This window comes from Pezoporus wallicus, unplaced genomic scaffold, assembly GCF_028554395.1.
Source record: "Pezoporus wallicus isolate ANWC-B61680 ecotype Strahan unplaced genomic scaffold, APGP_CSIRO_Pwel_v1 contig_7265, whole genome shotgun sequence".
In the NCBI taxonomy this organism is placed as follows: domain Eukaryota; kingdom Metazoa; phylum Chordata; class Aves; order Psittaciformes; family Psittacidae; genus Pezoporus; species Pezoporus wallicus.
In genome coordinates, this window is record NW_026635568.1 from 40,110 (window position 1) to 63,495 (window position 23,386).

At 44.9% G+C, this 23,386-nt stretch overlaps 1 protein-coding gene across 1 annotated transcript in view; it reads left to right on the forward strand.

The window, feature by feature from the left end:
• Positions 1-1,149: 1,149 nt before the first annotated feature.
• ASXL2 (ASXL transcriptional regulator 2) overlaps positions 1,150-23,386 on the forward strand; it is a 98,890-nt gene continuing 76,653 nt past the window's right edge. Inside the window, exon 1 of the mRNA XM_057396787.1 lies at positions 1,150-1,213. The gene's annotated coding sequence lies outside the window, so the exon portion shown is untranslated. The remainder of the gene's footprint in view (positions 1,214-23,386) is intronic.

The window sequence follows — 23,386 nt, forward strand, 5'->3', positions numbered from 1 at the left end:
TATGGATTAAGTGGATTCAGTGCAACTCAAGTTATGCTGGCCCTTAGATGTAGGAGACTATTTTTTGGAGCAGAATTGCAGTGTGAAGTAAGGAAAGGGTGCCCCATGCGGGCAGCCTGCTCAGGGAGGAAGTTACTGTTGATAAACAACCTTTTTCTTATTTCCTGGCTCATTCAGTAAATTTGCAGCTGCAGATGACTGTTAACTTGTGACTTTTCCTGGGACAACGGCTGGGTGTCCCTGCAGTTAAAGTAAAAAGCTACATTAAAGTGTAAGAAACTAATGCTATATAGTACAAGTTTAAGGTAATAGTACACAATTTTAAGATAAATACACTACATATCATGGAATGGCTTGGTTTGGAAGGGACCATTAAAGTTCATCCAATTCCACCCCCTTGCCGTGGGCAGGGACACCTTCCACTAGACCAGGTTGCTCCAAGCTCTGTCCAACCTGGCCTTGAACACTGCCAGGGATGGGGCAGCCACAGCTTCTCTGGGCAGCCTGGCCAGGGTCTCCCTACCCTCACAGGGAACAGCTTCTTCCTAATGGCTCATCTCAGTCTCCCCTCTGTCAGTTTAAATCCATTCCCCCTTGTCTTGTCTCTACAGGCCTTTCCCAAAAGCCCCTCTCCAGCTTTCTTGTCAGCTTCTTTTGGCAGTGGAAGGCTGCTTTAAGGTCTTGCTTGAGTCTTAGAACCTGGGGCCTGGAGATTAGACACTTGGAAGAAGTTGTTCCCTGTGAGGGTGGTGAGGCGCTGGCCCAGGTTGCCCAGAGAAGCTGTGGCTGCCCCATCCCTGGCAGTGTTCAAGGCCAGGTTGGACGGGGCTTGGAGCAACCTGGTCTAGTGGAAGGTGTCCCTGCCCGTGGCAGGAGGGGGTGGAACTGGATGAGCTTTGACGTCCCTTCCTACCTAAAGAATTCTGTGATTCTATAATTTCTTTTGACTGCTCACCTCAGAGTTGTTGCTCTTTCTCTTGCTGATGTCTAACAAAGTCCTTGTGATACAGCTTTCCAAAGCAGAAAGGGACCTGAGCACAGCTGAATGCTCCATGCACCTCCTTGGTGTCCTCCTCTGTGATGTGAGGAAGTATAGCAGCGAAGGGGCTGTTGTAGTGCATTAGTGGCCTGTTGAGATCCAGATGAGAAGTCCTGCTGCTGGACAGAAGCCACAGACAGGCTGCCTTTGTGCTTTGTTTTTGTGGAGGAAGGTGTATGTTGTCATGTGCCAAGTTTGAAGATGTTTGAGTTTGTTTTTCATGGGAAGTTCCCCGTGTGTGACCTGACTGAATAGTTTTCCACTGTAAAGCCTCTGACCACTGAGGCAGAGGGGCTGTGTGAATGTGGGCTGGAGATGGTCACCATAAATGCTCCTTGGCTGGGCCATCTAGGAACACAAACCACAGTCTTTGTGAGTGGGTGCTTCAGCAGCGGTGTTTTTTCCTGCGTGCTGATTTCCTGTTGGGTCAAATTGACTTTCTGAGCTCTGGAGGGTGGAAATCCAGTGAGATAATTCACTTGGGAAAGCAGATTGAGCTTAAGCATGTTGCAGTGGTCATCTCTGAATATGCGGATGTCCAAGGACAAGTCCTGTCATGGTGCTGACAGTTGCTGTGTTGCTCTTGTGATGTGAGCTCTGCTGCTTTCTTGCTGTAGGGGTTTGTTTGCATCCCTTGTGTCAACTGAAGAATTAAAATGAAAAGATATGCTGCCTCTGAAACTGATAGCACCGAACATGAGATCTGATCTGGTGTTCCAGTCCCATCTGCTGTGTCAAACAGAAGATGATGTAGTAAGGTCAAAAGGTGAAGTCAAATAGAAGGCTTGTTTGTTAGGGAAACAAATGGTGTGTTATTGCAACTGACTTTATTAAAGCTGTCTGTCTTACATTTATGCTCCAACCCTGGCAGTGTTCAAGGCCTGGTTGGACTGGGCATTGAGCAGCCTTTTCTAGTAGAAGGTATCCCTGCCTGTGGCAGGAACTGGATGAGCTTTAAGGTGCTTTCCAATCCAAACCATTCTGTTCTATTAAGGTGGAATTTTCTGGGGGATACTTAAGTAATCTTCATAGAATCATAGAATAGTTAGGGTTGGAAAGGACCTGAAGATCATCTAGTTCCAGCCCCCTGCCATGGGCAGGGGGGACACATCACACTAAACCATGTCACCCAAGGCTCTGTCCAACCTGGCCTTGACCACCACCAGGGGTGGAGCATTCACATCTTCCCTGGGCAACCCATTTCCATGCCTCACCACCCTTACAGTAAAGAATTTCTTCCTTATATCCAATCTAAACTTCCCCTGTTTAAGTTTTAACCCATTACCCCTGGTCCTGTCACTACAGTCCCTAATGAAGAGTCCCTCTCCAGCATCCCTATAGGCCCCCTTCAGATACTGGAAGGCTGCTATGAGGTCTTCACACAGCCTTCTCTTCTCCAGGCTGAGCAGCCCCAACTTTCTCAGCCTGTCTTCATACAGGAGGTGCTCCAGTCCCCTGATCATCCTCATGGCCTCCTCTGGACTTGTTCCATGTCCTTTTTATGTTGAGGACACCAGAACTGCACACAATACTCCAGGTGAGGTCTCACGAGAGCAGAGTAGATGGGCAGGATCACCTCCTTTGACCTGCTGGTCATGCTCCTTTTGATGCAGCCCAGGATACAGTTGGCTTTCTGGGCTGAGTGCACACTGAAGCCGGCTCATGTTCATTTTCTCATTGACCAACACCCCTGAGTCCTTCTCCGCAGGGCTGCTCTGAATCTGTTCTCTGCCCAACCTGTAGCTGTGCCTGGGATTGCTCCCACCCAGGTATAGAACCTTGTACTTCTCATGATTAAACTTCATAAGGTTGGCATCAGCCCACTCACAAGTGTGTCAAGGTCCCTCTGGATGGCATTCCTTCCCTCCAGGGTATCAACTGAACCACACAGCTTGGTGTCATCGGCAAACTTGCTGAGGGCGCACTCAATCCCACTGTCCATGTCAGCGACAAAGATGTTAAACAAGACCGGTCCCAACTCCGATCCCTGAGTGACACCACTCGTCACTGGTCTCCAGCTGGACATTGAGTCATTGACCGCAGCTCTTTATGTGTGCCCATCCAGCCAGTTCTTTATCCACCGAGTGGTCCATCCATCAAATTGATGTCTCTCCAATTTAGAGACAAGGATGTCATGTGGGACAGTGTCAAACACTTTGCACAAGTGCAGGTAGATGACATCAACTGCTCTACCCCTGTCCATCAGTTCTGTAGCCCCATCATAGAAGGCCACCAAATTGGTCAGGCAGGATTTCCCCTTAGTGAAGCCATGCTGGCTGTCACCAAGCACCTTGTTGTTTTTCATGTGCCTTAGCATGCCTTCCAGGAGAATGTGCTCCAAGATTTTGCCAGGCACAGAGGTGAGACTGACTGGTCTGTAATTCCCTGGGTCATCCATTTTCCCCTTCTTGAAAATGGGGGTTATATTTCCCTTTTTCCAGAGGAGACCATGGAGATGCTCTGAGGACTGGAGCACCTCTGCTATGGAGACAGGATGAGAGAGCTGGGCTTGTTCAGCTTGGAGAAGAGAAGGCTCCACAGAGACCTTAGAGCAGCTTCCAGTGCCTAAAGGGGCTGACAAGAAAGCTGGAGAGGGGCTTTTGACAAGGGCGTCTGGGGACAGGACAAAGGGGAATGGCTTTAATCTGACAGAGGGGAGATTGAGATGAGCTCTTAGGCAGAAGTTCTTGGCTGTGAGGGTGGTGAGGTGCTGGCAGAAGTAGCCCAGAGAAGCTGTGGCTGCCCCATCCCTGGCAGTGTTCAAGGCCAGATTGGATGGGGCTTGGAGCAACCTGGTCTAGTGGAAGGCATCCCTGCCTGTGGCAGGTAGTTGAAGCTGCATGACCTTAAAGTTCCCTTCCAACACAAACCATTCTATGGTTCTATTATTCTCTTAATCTGAGGGATGCTGTTTTTCCCTCCTTTCTTTCAAGATGTATGCAGAAGAGAGGGCAGAAGGATTGAAATTGTAGAAGTTGCCCACTTCTCTGCAAGTACCTGAGTGCATTTGCTCAGCCTTATAATCAAACTTGAAAATCTGCAAAGGTTCCAGGACTGCTGGAGAAATTCAGAGGATTCTGTAAAACAGTTTGGGGGACTGATCGGCCTAGTAGGTGATGCTGTTATTTTTTTCCTACTAGCTATTTCAAGTGCACAGCATCTAGGCTGGCAGAGCTGAATTGTGTGTGTTTGCGGATGTCTTTTGACAGCAGTAGTTAGTTTGACCGGATACAAAATGCATGTGATGTCTGAGATGGATTTCTTCATTTCATTGGTACTTCAGAGGCCTGATGGCTCAATCGGAAAAAGTCTGGAGAATAATTTGTAGCATACCAGGCTCTTCCTGGTGAATCTGAGAACTGGCTTTTCACTTTCCAGCAAGGTACTGAAAGAACGCTGTGGAAGGTGAAATGATTAATCAAAGCTTGTGAAATGAGCTGACAGCTGAAGCTGGTCAGGTTTCTTTTACCGATTTCTTAAAGGGTTCTTTGTTGCTGTGTGTTAGGTTTATTGGTGGTATTATGTTTCTTTTTTAATCCCCTGAATATTATCGCAGCTTCCTTCCCTGTTCTCAGTCCATGTCCAGGTATGAGACCTGTTTCTGCTGATGACAAGCAGCTGTGGGTAAGGTCAGCCTGTTAAATGCTTTTGCAGAGACTTCTGTGTGACAGGCTCAGTGCAGTCAGTAGCCACCACTGTGGTGACCAAGCCATTGTATGGCAGCCTCCTGCCATGTGGCGTATCGATGTGTCTGGAGCCAGGAAAATACCTTGGCAAGGTTTCTAGAGAAACAGACTCGTGGCTGCACAAGACTGCACAAAAGTTGGCACAAACATTGTCATATGCCAGAGAACTGCAGTTTCCGTTGTTCTTTACTCATACGGATCTGCTATTGACCACAGCACTTGGATGTATTTTTCCTGCAATTTTTAATTTCTTTTTAAAAAGGGATTTATTGTGAAGTCAGCAATTGCTCTGCCAATGTAAACTGTTTCAGCCCAGTGTGGGTTGTATCCTCTGATTTTGAATTTTTTTTTTCTCTTCTGTATGCTAGACCTTCTAGTGAACTGAAAGTTGCTTTCAGCTCATCTTGGGAATCTGTAAGAGACAAATGGAGGCTTAAAAAACTGGTTCTGATGTGGAAATGGAGAATTTGGAAAGGGTGAGGTGGAAGAGTAATCCACTTCAATTGCTGTAGCAAAGCAGCATACTATAGAATCTGTCCTTCTTCCAATCACAATAATCCAGTTATTTGGCTGGCACTTACAGACTAATTTCCAAGTCATAACCCATGTTCCAGTTAGAACTTTAACCTCTTTAAAGACATCAAAATCCCCATGAGGTACTACATACACCTGCTGCTTTGGATAGGCAGTTGTGCTTACTCTGGCTGGAGTTAAGGTCATTTGCTGGCTTTGTAGCTGATCTACAGGGTTGGCAATGCAATGCTGTGTGAAGGTGTGGTTCTTCTACAACTTCTTTTAAATGATACCCAAAGGGGTGGCTCTTGGCTTGAGGGTTTTGAAGTCCATCTGTCCCACAGCATCAATGCATGTGGGAAAAAATGCTCCCAAGATTTTGGCTCCTGCAGAGAAGGAAGGTGGCAGATGTGGGAGCACCCAGCTCAGCAGCACAGCAGGGAAGAGGAAGCAGGGAGCATTGTTGCCAGGTGGGGAATCCCCGCTGGGGCAGAGCGTCGCAGCCCTGCCCCTGAGTGCCTCTCACAGCAAGGTCAGAGGTCCTGGCAATGGTTCACTTTGTTGTGTGTTCCAGTAGAAATACTTGGTGCTACTGAAGGATCTCAAACATGTTTTCTTCTATTCTTACCTAAACTGCATCTATGGTTCTAATTATTAAAATTTATACAGAGCTTAGATACAGTTTTGCTTGGTTTCTCTCTAACTTTGTTGTAGCATGGAAGGATTTAAAGATAAAATGCAGACTTCCTTCAGATAGCTCATCTCTAAAGCTGCAAGAACATTGAAGTGAACTTTCTGCAAAAGTTGTGGTCTCCTTTGCAATCAGCTGAGCAATGCAGATGTGCAAGCATGTCTTGGGCAATTTTGTGCAAGACTTTTCCAAGTGCGAATGTTTGAGAACAAAAACCAGTTTTGTTTCCTGGATATGGTTTTTGCAGCATCTGCTGAAGATGGTTTAAATGAACCTAACCATTGCGTAGCAACCAGCACATTGTCTGGTGTCCTAAAGAAATGGAGTAATATTTTCCTAAAGTGTAGTTTGATTCTGGGTATTATGCAAGCTTTTTGTATACAACGATGGGAAATTAAAATACTTTGTGCTTAAACCCCAAGCTTCACAGTGTGCTTTATTTTGCACCAAGTGCCATTTATATTACTAATGTAACATGGAGTAACAATCACTGATTCGGAGGCAAGTTGGTGGCAAGCAGGAGTTGGTATCAGTGCTGTGTTTGCTTCAGGGTTTTGCATCAGGGCAGATACGGTTTGACCCACAAGGCTGAACTTCTGCCCATCACGCACTGGATGTGCTCTGAACAGAATCATTGACTATCAGGTTGGAAGGAACCTTAAAGCTCACCCAGTTCCAACCCCCTGCCGTGGGCAGGGACACCTTCCACTAGAGAAAGTTGCTCCAAGCCCCTGAGGTCCAGCCTGGCCTTGAACACTGCCAGGAATGGTCCAGCCACAGCTTCTCTGTACAACCTGTGCCAGGGCCTCGCCACCCTCATGGTGAAGCCCTTCTTCCTAAGATCTCATTTAAATCTCTCCTCTTGTCCTGTCCCTACAGGCCCTTCTTGAAAGCCCCTCTCCAGCTTCCCTGTCAGCCCCTTTAGGCACTGGAAGCTGCTCTGAGGTCTCCCTGGAGCCTTCTCTTTCCCATGCTGAGCAAGCCCAGCTCTCTCAGCCTGTCTCCATAGCAGAGGTGCTCCAGCCCTTGGAGCATCTTTGTGGCCTCCTCTAGACTTGCTCAACATCTTCATGTCCTTCTTATGCTGAGTCCTCAGAGTTGGATGGAGGACTGCAGGGGATTCTCAGCAGAGCAGAGGGGGATAATCCCTGTGACCTCCTGGTCACAGTTCTGGTGATGCAGCCCAGGATGCAATTGGTTTCTGGGTTGCTAGCACACACTATTGGGTCATATTGAGCCTCTCCTCGACCAGTACCCCCAAGTCCTTCTCGGAAAGGCTGCTCTCCATCACTTCATCTGCTATCCCATACAGATACCAGGGGTTGCCTGACCCAGGTGCAGGACTTTGCACTTGTCCTTGTTGAACCTCGTGAGGTTTGCATGGGCCCACCTCTCCAGCCCAGAAAGTGCTCCTCTGGCTTCATCCAAAGAGAATCCATTGTCTTCTCTACTAGCTGCTCCAGAAGGGGAGTTGAAACGTGCTAAATGGACACAACTGAGAGCCAGCTCATGGATGCTCTCCTGAGGTAAAACTGTAGTAATTCGAGTGTGACTGCCCAAATATCCCAGTGCTGAATGAGGTCATCCTGTGCTTTTTGGCTCAGCGTTGCATGTGCGCATTGCCTATGCTTTATGTTAAAAATGCACCAGAAGTGGATGCTTGATAGATCTGTTTGGTTTTGGTTTGGTGTGTTTTTGTGGTTTTGTTTTTTTTTTTAATCTATGGTTGTCAGGTTTTCTGCTGATGTGGTTGGGTTACACTGTTTGGAGGAGTAAGAATAGTTGGCCAAGAACAGCTAAGGCATTCAGTCTGATTCTTGCTGTGTATTTAAAACATCTCTGCTGTTACTAGCTTCTCAGACATCTGATCTGAATTCATGTCCTGAATGGCTTTGGTTCACACCAAAGTGTTAACAGCCTCAGAGTTCTATTGGCTGCTGCATGACAGTGGTGGCTCTTGGGTTTGGTACTGATGTGTACCAGAAGCTCCTTTTGTAATGGCTAGAAACCTAATATGTTGATTATAAGGCCCAGAACCCTGGTATGTTGATTATCAGGCCTTGGTAAGATAACTGTTTGTGGGTGGTCAAATTTATTGTCCTTCCTCTGCTTTTAGAGCAACCAGGAAAGTAGTATGTCCTATGCTGCTAAGTATGGTTTGAATTGAGTTGTAGAATCCCAGTTTGGTAGAGACCTCAGCAATCATCTTGTCCAACCTTTCTAGGCACAGCAGGATCTAGGCTAGATGTCCCAGCACCCAGTTAGCTGAATCTTAACAGTGTCCGATGTTAGGGAGTCACCACTTCTCTTGGGAGATTATTCCAACGGCTGGCTGGCGGTTCTCATGAGAAGTTTTCTTCTACCATCCAACTAGAATCTCTCCAGGAGTAACTTGTGCCCATCACTGCTTGTCTCTTCCATGTGACTTGTGGTAAAAAGTGGAGTCTCCATCTTCTTTGTAACCACCCTTTACATACTGGAATATCCCTACATGCCCTTGCAAAAGCCCCTCTCCACCTTTCTTGTTAGCCTGTTTGGGTACTGGAAGCTGCTCTAAGGTCTCCCTTCTTCATTCTCAGCCTTCTCTTCTCCAGGCTGAATAAGCCCAGCTCTCTCAGCCTTTCTTCTTTTGAGAGGTGCTCCAGCCCCCAGAGCACCTTTGTGGCCTCCTGTGGACTTGCTCCAACAGGTCCACAACATCCAAAGGAATCCTTGCTTAAATGCATTATGTTCACCCTAGGCTAAACTGATGTGACTACCACTGACTCCAACCAGGACTCAACCCACTGATATCATCATAGTGATGCAACTTTGGGGCAGGAACTGAACTTCTGTACTTTTCTATTTGGGGCAGATTAAAGCTTTATTTTCATGAGCACAAATTACTGCAGTGCCTTTGCTGGTAACTGTATGTTCTGCTGAAGCTCTGTTCAGTTGTTCTATAGATACTAGATGTTGTCTTCCATTCTAGTAACTGCTCTGACTCTTTAGGAGTTGGGGAGCAATTGTGTTTTACTGTATTCTGAATTCCAAATTGATTTGATAAGATCATTTCATAAAAATGTCCCTGTTCCTTTTCTGGCAAGTCATGAGATTTGTGCTCTGCTGGGAAGAATTTTTTTTCTTCCCCACTTTCCATGTGGGGAAATGTGAATTTGCTCTTAAACCTCTTGAAAGAGGCAGCAATAAACATTATCTGTTCTGACTTGCAGTTTTGCTGTTTGGAAGCTTTTTCTGAGCTCAGTCTATACTCTGTCCCAGTGCAGCATCCCCCCTGGAGAGCCACAAAACCCATTTACTCTTTTCCCCTATGCTTTCTGGCACGCGATCCACAAACAGAGCGCGTCAGGGGATTTGTAGCTGCTGAAAAGCTGCAGTAAGCAGGCGTTCCTGGCAGTACAATCTAAAAAGACTAGCAAGTAAATGGTCAGTAATACTCACAGGGCACTGACTGCACTCATCCTGCTTCAACCTGGCAGATGATGCTTCCCTGTGTGGGAATCTTGTGTGTTGTAGCTGCGTTTGGGGCTTGTGCACTGTCCGTCTATTGGACTACAGGATCCCTAGCCACCCTGGAGGTCTGTGCTCTGCTGTCACCCAGGACATCACCTCCAGAGCTTGAGATTCTTGAGCTGTAACTTGAACAATCCTGCCTGGATTTAGGCACTGCCACAACTCCTTCCAGTAGCTTCTGCAGGAATAATTCACAGAGCAAAGTGAAAGGTTGAAAATTGCTGATCACTGTAAGCTGGAGATCCCACAGGCTTTTAAGCATCATTCCGCAAGGCCTGGCTCCCTTCAGTTGAGTGCTTAGTATGTAGTGCAGATGTACTGAAAGGCATCACAATTTGTATTCTGTTCCTTTAGTTGCCAGTGTTTAACTTGAATCTGTCTTCATAGTATCTTAAAATCACAGAATGGCTTGGGTTGGAAGGGACCTTAAAGCTCATCCAGTTCCAAACCCCTGCCATGGGCAGGGACACCTTCCACTAGACCAGGTTGCTCCAAGCCCTGTCCAACCTGGCCTTGAACACTGTCAGGGATGGGGCATTTTTTCCTTCTTGCCAAGCCACTGTGAGACTGAGTGTTGAGAAGAGTTCCTGTTGCAGTCCTTCCTCAAAGTATGTGCAGTATAAATGTAGTTCTGCTTTCTACTATACTGTCTTATTAAGTATCAGTGTACCTCTGCAAATACTGAATTTAGAGTTTGCTTTGTCTTCATGTAATGTGGACATAGCTCTTCCAGTGTCAGAAGGTCAGCAAATAAATTCTCATGCGCTTTGTCCTGGAAATTAAATCATACAATCTTTGCCCTCTCAAATGTGCCTGTCAGTGTATGAGCCAGAATTCTGCTCTCCTTAACCCCTGTTGAAGGTTAGATCCCATTCTTACTGCCATGAGAAAGTCAGTGTTTGTTTCATGGCATTGTCATAACATCACTGAAGTTACCGTTCGGCAGCTACTGGGTAGGAAAACATGAAGCATCTCTGGTGCAGGTTGTATGAATAACTTTCTGCCATTAGAATAGTAAGATTTAACAGTTTTGACCAAGATTTGGTCTTGCTGAGCTAGATAATCTCTGTTTTAAAGTGCTAACACACACCATCACTTGAAAAGTCTGTTTCTCTTTCATGCCAAATCTTTAAAAGGCAGCTATAGGTATTCAGGGTCTCTTTGTTCAGCTCCTTGCAGCCGTTTCCATCAGAACTTGCAGATCTCACTTCTTGCTGAAGTCTGAACACCAGAGTTCAGGAAATGGCAAATGTCTTGTATCAGCAGTGTTGTTGCAATAATGAGTTTGTCCTTGATCAGCAAGATTTTCATTCAGGCCTGAACTGGGATGGCTTTTCTTCCACTAAGCAGCCAACATCTGTTTTGGAAGGGAAACTGAAGTAAAGAACACCTGCATCTTTGCATTTGATGTCCTTGCTTTGAGTTACTTGCCTTGAGTTAACAACCTGAAACCCATGTGGCAAGGCACACGTGGAGCTCTAGTTGTTATCAGTGGCTGTCTTAGATCTTGGAGTGCCACTTGAAACATGCTGAAAATGTTTTTCCTCACTCTCTTTATGCTGGAAGTGTTTGCAGGGGGTTTCCTCGCCTCAGTTCTGCTGAAGGCTTTCAGCTCTTTGCTGTGCAAATAAATTCTTCAGATAAGTTACTTTTTCTGACAAAGCCTTTGAGTTGTAGAATGAGCCCTTAACTTTGGTAACAGAGTGTTCTTACTGACACAGTTCTCTACAAATAGTAGCATACTTTCCTTACCCAAGCAGATCACGTACTTCAAATACCTTTTATTTTGATTTTTTTTGGGGGGCCACTGAGGTTTCTTGTCTGTCTTTGACCTAATATCTCCTCTAGAGCTGAAATAGTTAAATGTGTTCCAGGCTTAGAAGGAGAGAATGAGTGTTGAGGTTTCCTTTCTGCTTTGGAGGGAGGAATGTGGAAAAACACTGTCCACCAGAAGACCTGCCCTGGTGCAAGTTATCTACCTGTATTTCCTGTGGTTACTTGAACGTGCAAATCCGGTGGCTCCGGTTAGCCCTGACCTCCAGGGTCATCTCTATCTTCTCATTTTGTGGGTGTTTGAAAAGCTGGAGCTGCTTACTTACTACCTCTGCAGGGAAGTGAGCGATGCCCCCTTGTCTTCTGTACCTCATCCTGCCTTCTGTCCCTGCGGACTTCCTATCTCTTGACCTTTACAGTGAAGTCCTGAGAGATATTGGTGTCTTGCATAAAATCTACTTATCGCTCTATTCCTTTCACCAAGATACCTTTGGTATATCCTGTCCTGAGCTTCCTCTGCATTTGTTGCCCTTTCTTCTTTCTTTCCTCCTATGTAACTGGAGGAATATTGTAAAATCACCAAATGGTTTATGTCAGAAGGGACCTTGAACCATCTGGCTCCAACCGCCTGAATCGGGCAGGGACACCTCCTGCTAGACCAGGTTGCTCAAAGCCCCATCCAACCTGGCCAGAGTGTCAGGGATGGGGCAGCCACAGCTTCTCTGGGCAAGCTGTGCCAGGGCCTCACCACCCTCACAGGGAGGAACTCCTTCCTAAAATCTCATCTAAATCTCCCCTCTTTCTGCCACTTCATTTGGAGCTTTGACTAGTGACTTATAAAAACACAACATTCACGGTTTATCAGAATTGGGACTTAGTGAATAGGGAAGAAGCCACCTCCTCTGCTGATGGATTCAGAAGTTTGATGCTACCTCTGTACAACTACCTTTGGTGTGTTTTGGTGTGTTGGTTTTTTTTTTGGGGGGGGGGGGGGTGTTTTGTTTTTTTTTTTAATTTGTATTTAAGCTTCTAGTCTGTTTCAAAGTGTGCTCGCCAGTGCTGACACTTAAGGTTTGGTGAAAAGCGTTTCTGCTGCTTGCTTTCTCTACCCGTGACAAAATGGATGAAATGAAATGCAAAGCCTTGGTTGCAGCATTTCAAACAAAACATGAACTTGAGTGCAGCTCAGCAGCCGTATCTCTCTCAGTGCTGGCTCTCCCTGCCAGACAGGAAGGTTCACAGTAGTGGTTTTGGGGAAAGAGAGATGTGCCTGAGCACTGACTTCAGAGCAGCCACTGAGGCTTTCTGCCAGGCAGCATGGATGTCTTGCCAGCACTCACCAACTCTCTCTTACTGTAACAAGAGAGTTTTGCATTTCAAGGTCTGTATTCCAATGAGATGGTGAGGAGCTTGTGTTCTGAGAGATTTCCCTTCAGGAGAGAAGATTAGCTGGATGAATAGCTTCATCTTCAAATTCAAGTGAAAGCCTATAGTGTTAGTTCTCACTTCAGGTCAGTAGGCAAGGAATTTCCCACAGTGTCTTTGCTTCAGCTTTGTAGCTAATGTGAAAGCTGAAGTAGGAAAGAGAGCCCTTTTCCTAACAAGGGTAAAAGAACATCAAAGGTGGTAACTCTTTCACTAAGGGAAAAAAGGTTGGTAATGCTATCCTGGCTCTAATTATTGGAGGAGAAATTTTAGAAGTTGATGTAGCATTGATACTCTTCTGCTATGAGAGTGGTAAGGCCCTGGCACAGGTTGCCCAGAGAAGCTGTGGCTGCCCCATCCCTGGCAGTGTTCAAGGCCAGGTTGGATGGGGCTTGGAGCAACCTGCTCTACTGGAAGGTGTCTGCCTGTGGTGGGTAGGTGGTGGAACTAGATGACCTTTAAGGTTCCTTCTAACCCAAACTATTCTGTGATTCTATGATTATTAGAACAATGTGGGGGTTTAAGTAAGGCTTTTCTTATGTTTTGTAATAACTATTACACAAATGTTTCATGTTCTGGTGACCTCAGTTAAACTGACGCATCTAAACAATTTTAAGTATTGTTAGAATTATGATGATCACGTCTAAATACACTTTTCAGTTGGACATTTTGTAAATACCTGTCCATGAGGAATAATCCGTGATGTCTCTTGCATGTGTTGTGAAAAGGTTTGCTATCTAACCCTGGAAACCAAGAGGGAAAGTCGTGTTGATGTTTACAGATCACCCTTAATGTGAGCATGTTGACTCCATGCATCATAGCGCAGGCCTCCAAGGTGTAACACACAGGGTGAGAAGAGCTGCAGTGGCTTTGACTTGTTGTGTGGTCCTTCTGTTTAAAACCAGCTGCAAACATGCATTTAAGGTGATTTTGCATCAACCTTACTGCATCAATTGGTAAAACTGAAAGGGAAGTAGAGTCTTCTAAGTAAAGGTTAACAAATCCATAGAACTTGATTTTTGTCTGCAGCATGTGCTGTTGTGAATGTTTTGTTTCTTTCTTTCCTTTTTTGGATTCTCCTTACCTTAGTAGGAGGATGAATGTGGGCAGGGTCCCAGGCTGATACCTGCAGGAAATGCAGTGACCTGCTTCCCACAGGATCCTCTGATGTTTGCAAGGCAAAGCCTGTTTTGTGTATTGTTCAAGCTGTCGCTGTTGCGAGGTGTTTGTTAGTGCTGCCTTTGTACTGGCCTCTCATTTTAGTGCCAGAAGAGTGACCAGAAGATCTGTGGTTGCCCCAAACCTGGCAGTGTTGAAGGCCAGACTGGACAGGGCTTGGAGCAACCTGGTCTAGTGGAAGGTGTCTCTGCCTGTAGCAGGGGTTGGAGCTGGATGAGCTTCAAGGTCCCCTCCAAACCAAACCATTCTGTGAGTTTGTGAAACTGCTTGGCAAAGTCAGTCGTAAAGCTGTTCTGTTGTTCTGGTTTGTTTAATTGAAATAAAAAGGAGGTAAGATTATTTTTAGTTTGGATTAGATCCCTGATCTTGTTTACTGCTTGGCAGCACACATGGTTGTGCAGCCTGAAGGAAGGGCAGTGTGCCGGAGGTACAGGACCAACTTTCAGCATCAGCCTGGACACTTTAGCTTGCAGAAGTTGGGTGTTTTAATAGGGTGTTCAGTCATTTGAGACAAATGCGGTTTCTTGGCAGTGAGTTAAGTCAAATAACTTGCCTAAGTTTAGTAGCTGGTCGTGTTGGTTTAAACATGCCCATGCTTTTATATACAGATACTGCAGACTCATCCTTGTACGACTGGTGTGCCACCTGCTTCAAGGAAGAGCTGGCTGCAGTTTGGCTCTTTGCCCCATGCAGGATGGCAGTCTGAGGCCCGTGTGGCTTTGAGACTTCCCTGTTGGGCTGCTGCATGCAGGTTCTGGGACTCTGACCTCTTTGGTGTTTGCTCTCCAGTTGTGTTGTCATTTATTTTCTTGTGACCTGTACCACCTCGCTGCCTTGTCCGTGCTCTCCTTTCACTAACAAGATGTAGGCACTATTGCAAGGTTTAAACTAAAATATTAATTTTCTCCCCACAAGTACTTATTGGGGAGCTTAAGACCATTTATACTTTAAGTATATATGTGCAAAGATGACAGCTTTGTAGTCTTTTGCATCTGAATCCTGAACTCTTGTGCTGTGTAGGGGAAACAAAATGTGCAGCAAGGAGCAGCTCAGCCAAGTCTTGCTTAATAATGGTGACCTTCTTATGTCACTTGGATCACTGCTGTGCCACTCCTGAGCCTCTTGAACTTTGAGAGAGGCTCTTTTGGCAAAGGCCACTCTGTTAGTCCCCACTGATAAACTTCTTTCCATCTCATATGCACATAATTGCTGAAGGCATGTTGCGTGCAAGCCCTCACCTCAAGTGCTATTCTACTTTGGTTTCTCGTCTCTGAATTCAGAGATGTAAGCTCCAGGTCCAGAAGCTTTGAGTTGGTTTGTAGGGATGTTCACTTTAGGGTTTTCCCCACAGAAATCCATCCTGGGTATCAAACTTCTCATGGTCTTTGAGGTTGATATAATCCTGTCATGCTTCTGTCACACTGCTTGCTCTCTGCTTAAAGCTGAGCTTATTGAGCGTCTGGGTGGGAGTTTTGAAGTTGGCAGGAGCAGAGTAGTCTGCAGAATGATCATGTTGTATTTTGATTGGACAAGTTTTCACATGTCCAGAAGTGGTTTATTTGAAGCAACACTTCAGTTTCAGCCATATCCTTGAAACAAAACAGTCACAAATACAGACAGTTTCGGCTCTTGCCTCTGCCCAGTAGTGGTGTACAGCTTTAGACCTGTGTCTCTGCTCTGCCTTGCTCTCAAGTGGTCTGTCTTGGCAGAAACAAGCAATGAGTATCTGTGGAGCTGCTGCAGCAGTATAGCCTGGTGTCCTCCTCTAAGCTCATGTGCTCAGAGTTGTGCAGTTGCCTAACTGGGTGCTTGTGGTGAAACATGACTCTTTGGTCTCACCTCTTCATGATGCTGTTCAGATTTAAAAACTGTGTGGCACACTATAGTCTTAAATGCTGCATAAAATAAGATGCACTGGCATTTAATGGTACTTGGTTTCTAATAATATGGAGTTGTCCATTCCTTCTTGACCTCATTTCTGGTTAAAACCTTGAATAGCATTTGGCTAATTGGATGATTAGAAAAGATACTGCAATCTAGGTCAAGTCCTTCTGTCCCCCTCTTCACTCCTCTCTTTACTTGCCAGAGTGAACTGGTATTTCGCATGCAGCCTCTGCCCAGCATGCTGTTCTGGAGTGACTGATGGAAAAGGAATTCCACATACACTTTGGGCTTTTTATAGCTGACCCACTTCTCTGTAAAAGGTCTGCATTGCATAAAGATTATTTCTTTCTGAAGGAATGTATATGGAAATACACAGCTATTGCTGGCTGTTGTAGCTGGAATTCTCCTCCTAGAAAGGAATGGCCAGGAGATAAGAGGTCCATGTTGGATGGACCAAACTTGAGGTGTAACCCAAAACAGGTTTTGCTGCCTGGCCCTGCAGAGCATGCAGGATATTGTGCTGGTAACTTCTCAAGCTACTCTGGATTCATGGCACATAACGCCACACCAGTAAAACCAACCAAACAAAAAACTCTCCATCACTTCAAACACAGGTTTCCATGAGGCTTTTATCCTATATAATTTTGAACACTGGCATGATATACTTGGAGTTACATGGGCAGGACTTATTCTGATCACTTAAAGCTTTTTTTTAAATGGAGTAGTATAGCCAACTCTTAGTTCCGGCAAAGGATGAGCTATAAAAGAGAACAGCATCACCCAGAAAAGTCATTTTGTGCTGGACAGGCCTGGGGGAGGGGATGTCTTTTTAGAATTCCCTTAACCAGGGTTTCAGCTCCTGTATTCATGAATGATTCATTACAGCCTTCTAAGGAGCTGCTTGCCTGTGGTGTGACTGTGTTTGAGTGACGTGCATGCTAATTTGTTGCCCTGAGAACGCTCTGAAGCTATTAACTAGCCTTGAACCTCAGTATGTATGAATGAAGGTGTTGATTCACTTCATGTGGTAAATGGAGTGTGTTCAGTCATGATGTTCATCCTTCTTTGCCTGGTAATCAACATTAGACATTTGGTTTTGTTCAGCTATTGCTGAACTTCTTGAAGACCTAGTGCTTAAACTGCAAGTAGCTCCTTGCTGGAGTCATCTGCTGGAAAAGACACAGCACTGGAAGTGATCAAAGCCTTGTTTCATACAAAGCTTGTAGTTTCATACAATATATTTTAATTGTCTATTGTAATTTTTTCATTTTGGAGTTTAAAGATGGAAAGGTAGCAATGTAAATGGAGACACATGGATAACTTGGTGGTGTGGCACTTTTGGAGTGGGAAGTGGTCGTGTGCTTCAACAAAATTTAATATGGATGCTGTTTGTATTTCTGAAAAGTAGTGTTTATGTTCTGTCGGTAAAATACCAGACCATACCAAGAACTGAAGAAGTTCTTAATACAGACAAGTGTTGAAAGCTGAGCTGCATTGAGAAAATCTTATTCTTCCAACTTTCAAGAGCCACGAACAGTTGGGCAAGGCAGTGGGTGTATTAAAAGGAAAGGGGGAAGACTTGCTGACAGATAGTTCTGGCAAAGCCATTTCAATCTGCTTTCTTTGCTTGTTGTTCCTGCTAGTTGGTGGTCAGATTGCCAGATGCTACAGTTTTATTCTCAGTAAAATTTAGGGGCTTACAATGTGAAATAAATAACAGATAATTAGAAATCATAAATGGATTCTACATGAGGTTTAGAATCCTAGAATCCCAGGTTGGTAGGGACCTCAAAGATCATCTGGTCCAACCTTTCTAGGTAAAGCATGACCAAGACTTGATGGCCCAACACCCTGTGCAGCCAAATCTTAGCAGTGTCCAGTGTTGGGTATCCACCACTTTCCTGGGGAGGTTACTGCAGTAGCTGGTTATTCTCATGTTGAAAAAAATTTCCTCCAGTGTCCAGCTGGAATCACCCAGGAGTAACTTATGCCCATCACTCCTTGTCTTTCCCAGTGTGACTTATAGCATTCCAGGAGCGGCCTGTCAAGCGCTAAGTGGAGTGGGACAATGACATCTTTATCTCTGCTGGTGATGCTCGTGTTGATGTTAACCAACATCCTGTTGGATTTCTTTGCTGTAGCCACATGCTGTTCAGTCCTGTTGAACTTGTGTCCCTCAAGACTCCCAGGTCCCTTTCTGTGGGGTTGCTCCCCAGCTGGGCAGGTCCCAGCTTGTGTCACATTCCAGGATTATGTTTTCCCAATTGCAAGACCTCACGCTTGTCTCTGTTGAACTTCAGAAGGTTCTTGTTAGCCCACTCCTCCAGCCTGTCCAAGTTATCCTGCAGGGTTGCTCTCCCCAGTTACAGTCCAGTGGCTTTAAAGAGGAATGAATGCACAGTTGGCATCAGGAAAGCTTGAGCTGTGGCAAGGTCCTCAAGCAAATAATAAAAGGGCATTGATGTGGGAATAGGGCTACTTGGCAGAACTTTGAGAGATAGGCCTCAACATTGGCCAGTGCATTGTAAGATGCAAGACTTTCTTCATGGATGTGCCTTAAGATACCCTCTGATTTTGTTGAGCTTTGCCTTGTGCAGATGAAAGATGAATAGGTAAGGTGTATGTAGAAACTGCATTTTCTGCCCTGTGATCCCCATCAGGCATTCTGGTAGGATGAAAAACATAGTATTGCACTGTCTGCATCTGCATTGATGGTATGAAGGAAGCCATGAAATGTCATGTGTGCCAGGCAGAGCAGTAGTAGTAGCTCCTCATGTTACAAAGGCACTGTAATCTTCCCTTGCACAGCTGGCAAGCATGTACTACACAGCAGTAACATGGTCTGTCTGATCAGCTCCTGTCTGTGTGTAGGAAACCTGTGTTTTGACTATGGAAACAAGTACTGGGCTCAAAACAAGAACTACTGCAGGGGTTCCCTGGGTGACAGCTACAGAATGGGGGAGGAGGATGCAGCTCTTGCTCTCTGAGTTTGTGATTCAGCACAGAGACCACTACTGGTGCCAAGACTGAAATCTTTTCAGCTAAAGAAAACCTGTTTGTTGAAGAGCTACTTAAGAGACAGAGATCCTGTCTTACCTCCTGTTTCAAGTAGGCTTAGTTGCCTGTGCTCTTTCACACACATTCATTTAGGTTTGCAACTTTTTACCATCTAGAAATCTTCCTGCTTCTGAGTAATCAATAATTCATCTTTGAGTTCCAAAGCCATCCCACAGTAACTTTTCCTCCCTAGAAATGCAAGTTGAGAAGATGTACAGGATAATATATTCCATTGAACAGTGCGAGTTGTAAAAGACGAGTTTACCACAGCTGAGTTTTTCAAATTGAGTTAGAACGATTTCTCTCAGTTCTTAAAATGTTAAATTCCTATTTCTGTCCTTCCCTCCCCACTCCCCCTGCTTCAGGAAAAGGATGGCCATGCTGCATGGATTTGCTTTGAGTCATTCAGGCTTGCTTGCACTTAGTCCTGGAAGCAGGTACATGTTTCATGGTGGGCTTTCTTTTGATCATCATTCTGAGGCTAAATGTTTGAGAAGCATCTATTAGCAGTAATGCTCAGGCATGTACAGTCAAGTGATGTCTTCCAGTATTTCACTGGAAAAAAGTATCCTCTTTGGAGCGCTATGGTGGTGTACTGAAACTTCAGGAGAGGAGAGTTTTAGTGAACATTTCTGGATGGAAATCTCTACTCCCTGGAGCCTTTTGCACGTGGAGTAGGTGGAGATGGGAAGGGGAAGAACAGTGGTGGGCATAGTTAATTCCCATCCCTTGCTAGCCTAAGGGGGTTTATTGCAGTATCTAAACTTTAAAGTGATTTTTCTTTTCTTAGCAAGAAGCTGTAGGAAAATGTAGAATGCAAGAAACCATAAATTCAGTCAGTATCTTTTTAGGAGGGATCTAGATCATAAAATCCCAGAATGGTTTGGGTTGGAAAGGACCCTAAAGCTCATCTGGTTCCAACCCCTGCCATGGAAAGGGACACCTTCTACTAGACCAGGTTGCTCCAAGCCCTGTCCAGTCTGGCCTTGAACACTGCCAGGGATGGGGCAGCCACAGCTTCTCTGGGCAACCTGTGCCAGGGCCTCACCACCCTCACAGAGAAGAACTTCTGCCTAAGATCTCATCTCAGTCTCCCCTCTGTCAGGTTAAAGCCATTCCCCCTTGTCCTGTCCCTACAGGCACCTGTAAAAAGCCACTCTCCAGCTTTCTTGTTGGCCTCTTCAGGTACTGGAAGGCTGAGATAAGATGAAATAATATGCGAAATTCCTCCTTAGCTAAACGTGGATCTTCAGCTTGTAACTGCATCTCCCAAGTTAAGAAACATGCTCTTATTGACACCTGTAGAGTAAAATACAAAGGTGTAGGAGGTGAGATTCTCAATGGTTTCTTCCTAAGCTAATTTTAGTGAATCGTCAGTTGATCAGTGCAATTGTAGCCCTTTGTCTTGCTCCTGTGCTTTCAGATTATCTTCCTGTGGTTTCCTTCCTCCTCTTCTGTCAGAAGATTGAAGAAAGGAATAAAATCCATAATGGAGGGGTTATCTAGCCTGTCCAGTATTGTATGAGAAGATAATGAAATGATTTTAACTCTGATAAACCAAATATGCAGTTTCGTAACCAAAGTTTTCCTCTCACTAGGGAGGCCTGGGGGGCAGTTCAGAGGCAATAAATGTGCCGTGCTGGTCTGTGTTTGGTATGTTTTGAGAGCTAATCCATGGCTGTACCAGTGTCCAGTACCAAAAATTCAATGGTGTGAACAGTTGCCCCTCTAAGTCAGTGTCTCCGTTTTACGCATGTATGTGATCTTGCAGCTCGGCCAGCGCAGCACATGGGAATTGCTGTAGCTCTGGGGAGTTCGCATTGAGGACAGACTGTTGTTACGTGGGGCTTGGGGGGGAAGGATCGTTGATTTCATTTAAAAAGATTTCTAAATATGAGGTGAAAGCTTTGATGTAGAGATGAGGTTGTTTTGGGTTTGAGGTTAATAGCGCTGAAGAATGCATGCCAAACTAACTCCCAAAGCAGCCAACCCTAGATAACCATGTTTGGAGGTTAGCTTAATTTTAACTTCTAAACCCCTCCTGTTAGCACTTAATGCTGATACATGGGCACACTGGTTCTTGTAGGCTTGTTTATGTGAGCTCTTTGTTTTTCATAGAATCACAGAATGGCTTGGATTGGAAAAGACCTTAAAGCTCATCCAGTTCCAACCCCTGCCACAGGCAGGGACACCTTCCACTAGACCAGGTTGCTCCAGTCCCCATCCAGCCTGGCCTTGAACACTGCCAGGGATGGGGCAGCCACAGCTTCTCTGGGCACCCTGTGCCAAGGCTTCGCCATCCTCACAGGGAAGAACTTCTGCCTAAGAGCTCATCTCACTCTCCCCTCTGTCAGGTTAAAGCCATTTCTCCTTGTCCTGTCCCTGCAGGGCCTTGTCAGGCCCACAGGGTCTCTCTGGTTTTCTTGTTGGTCCCTTTAAGTACTAGAAGCTGCTCGAAGTTCTCCCCAGAGCCTCCAGTAAATACTGGGAGAGTAAGAAAGTTCCTCTCTTCAAAGAGGTAAAATTACGAAACACCTTTTCTCTTGTGATCCTGTTTTCTTGGAAATGTTTGCAGAAACCAGGACAGCTTCAGGGTGCAAAGCAACATGTGCTGTAAAATAGATAAGTCTGTTAGTGGGTTTTGTTAAAAATGAGCCAACTAGAACATTTTAACACCTGAGGTGCCATAATTTGAGCATCAGTGGAGCTATCTTGAGTATTTGGTTTCTCCTATATTGAACACTGACTGACACTTTTAATAGCTAGGTCCATGTAATGAGGCTTTGTCAGTACTCAGTGCTGGCACTTGCTGGTTTGTTCTTTGGGCTCATCTTGGCTGATGCTGAGCACTGTAGGAAGGTAGCTTATAAATCCTGGCTCTTAATTTAAAAATGCCTCTCAAATTCAGTTCTGTGGCAGATAGTAGAATTAGTTTTAATTTATTTACATACAGTAACTAAAAAAAGAACTCAAATGGAAGATCTGATACAGGATTAAAAGAGCAGAAGAGAGATGTGAAGGTACTTAAGGTATATCTATTTTCTTAAGACTCTCTTTAATCCTTGTTCCTGGTTCTTCTGGGTCAACTTGTAAAGCAGCATGGAGTTATTACTGCATCTGAAGTTGTGAACTGCTTTGCTTATCTGTGTAGGCTGAGTTAGTATTAAACAAGTTTCTTGAAGAACATGAGATGACAACATTTACCCAGATAGTGCTAATCTATCTTGGTCCTGTGTAGCCAAAGCTGGTAGTTTTAGTGGTTTCACCTGTGGTGGTAGTTGACCAACACAAGAAGCTTTTATCCTACAGGGCAGAATTAACTAAAATTAGCAAAACAGCAGTGAGACAGAATGGCTGTGGAGCAACACCTGGGTTAGCATCATGGACTGTGTTGGGTCTCCGTGCCCCTTCCTTAAAGGCAGTTATGGATAACACATGAGTTGTGTGTTGATAGACATGAAGCAGCCCTATGGTGGACTGGTTCAGGAGGATTTAAATGTTCATTACTCTCATTTGGGGTATTTGTAGAGCACGGCATGTTGCTTGAAGTTATTTGATGTGGGGCTGCATGCCATTGGAAGGTGTGGGCGTGCAGCTTGGAGTCCCCTGGCCACTTTTGAGGGTGGGTTGTCCAACCTTTCCCGTGTGGTTTGCTCTTAGATCTGGTTGGGGATCAGGGTGCACAGGAGATATGTGAGCTTCGGGGTTTCTGGGACTGTAAACACGCCTCCAAATTCTCGTGCAAACATTCTAGTGTTTGAAGAAGCTGTGGCTGCTGAGCCAGAGAAGTTGTTTTTCCAGATGAGCCTGTCTAGGCTGAGTTTAAGTATCAGGCATGTTTTCCAAATCTTGGGCCCTTCTCACAGTTTTGTTCTATTTGATCCATACCTAATTGCTTAGTATTCACTGGATAAAATGTTTTTAGTGATCCAAAAGCCTTTAGACAATGACTTGTTCCTCTTCATGCTTTTGCAATAGTGGCAGTGTTTTATTTTTCCTTGTTAGATGTTGTCTTGAACTTGCAGACCATCAAAGGGTTTCCAATGCCTATTTTTGGGATAGGGGTTGTGAATCTGAGGACACTTTTCTGCAGTTAGGCCTTACATGTCAAAGGTGTACAGGTAGCCATTCAGACTAAAATCCATATATCTTTGAATCTGTACTTCTCTTCCTGACCATAACTTGCTTTATTTTGTGAAGACTTCCAACTTAATGTGCTTGTTTTTCCAGGATTTTGAGATAAATGAGGATGCTAAGCTTTTTAAATATTTTTTCTACTTCTGCATCCTTCTTTCCCCCCATTCCATGTTTCCGGTTATCATAAGTGAAAGTCTGAGATAGCTTCTTGCTGTGTAGCTGGTTAGATTACATGGACAACTACTTCATTAGATACTTTCTGAAGGCTGTTTCTATAATTTTAGGAATGTCTATATTGTCTAATAGAATTCATCTGTCACAAAGGTGTCTTGACAATAGATAGTAACAGATGGCTAAGGAAAATTCTTACATATTAAGGCAATCATGGCTTGGTCGTTTTTCTTCAAAATATTCTCCCAGCAGTCTTTGTGTGAAATACCTAACCTGAAGGTGTTAACTTTGTATTAATGTCCTCTGAGTTTCCTGTTC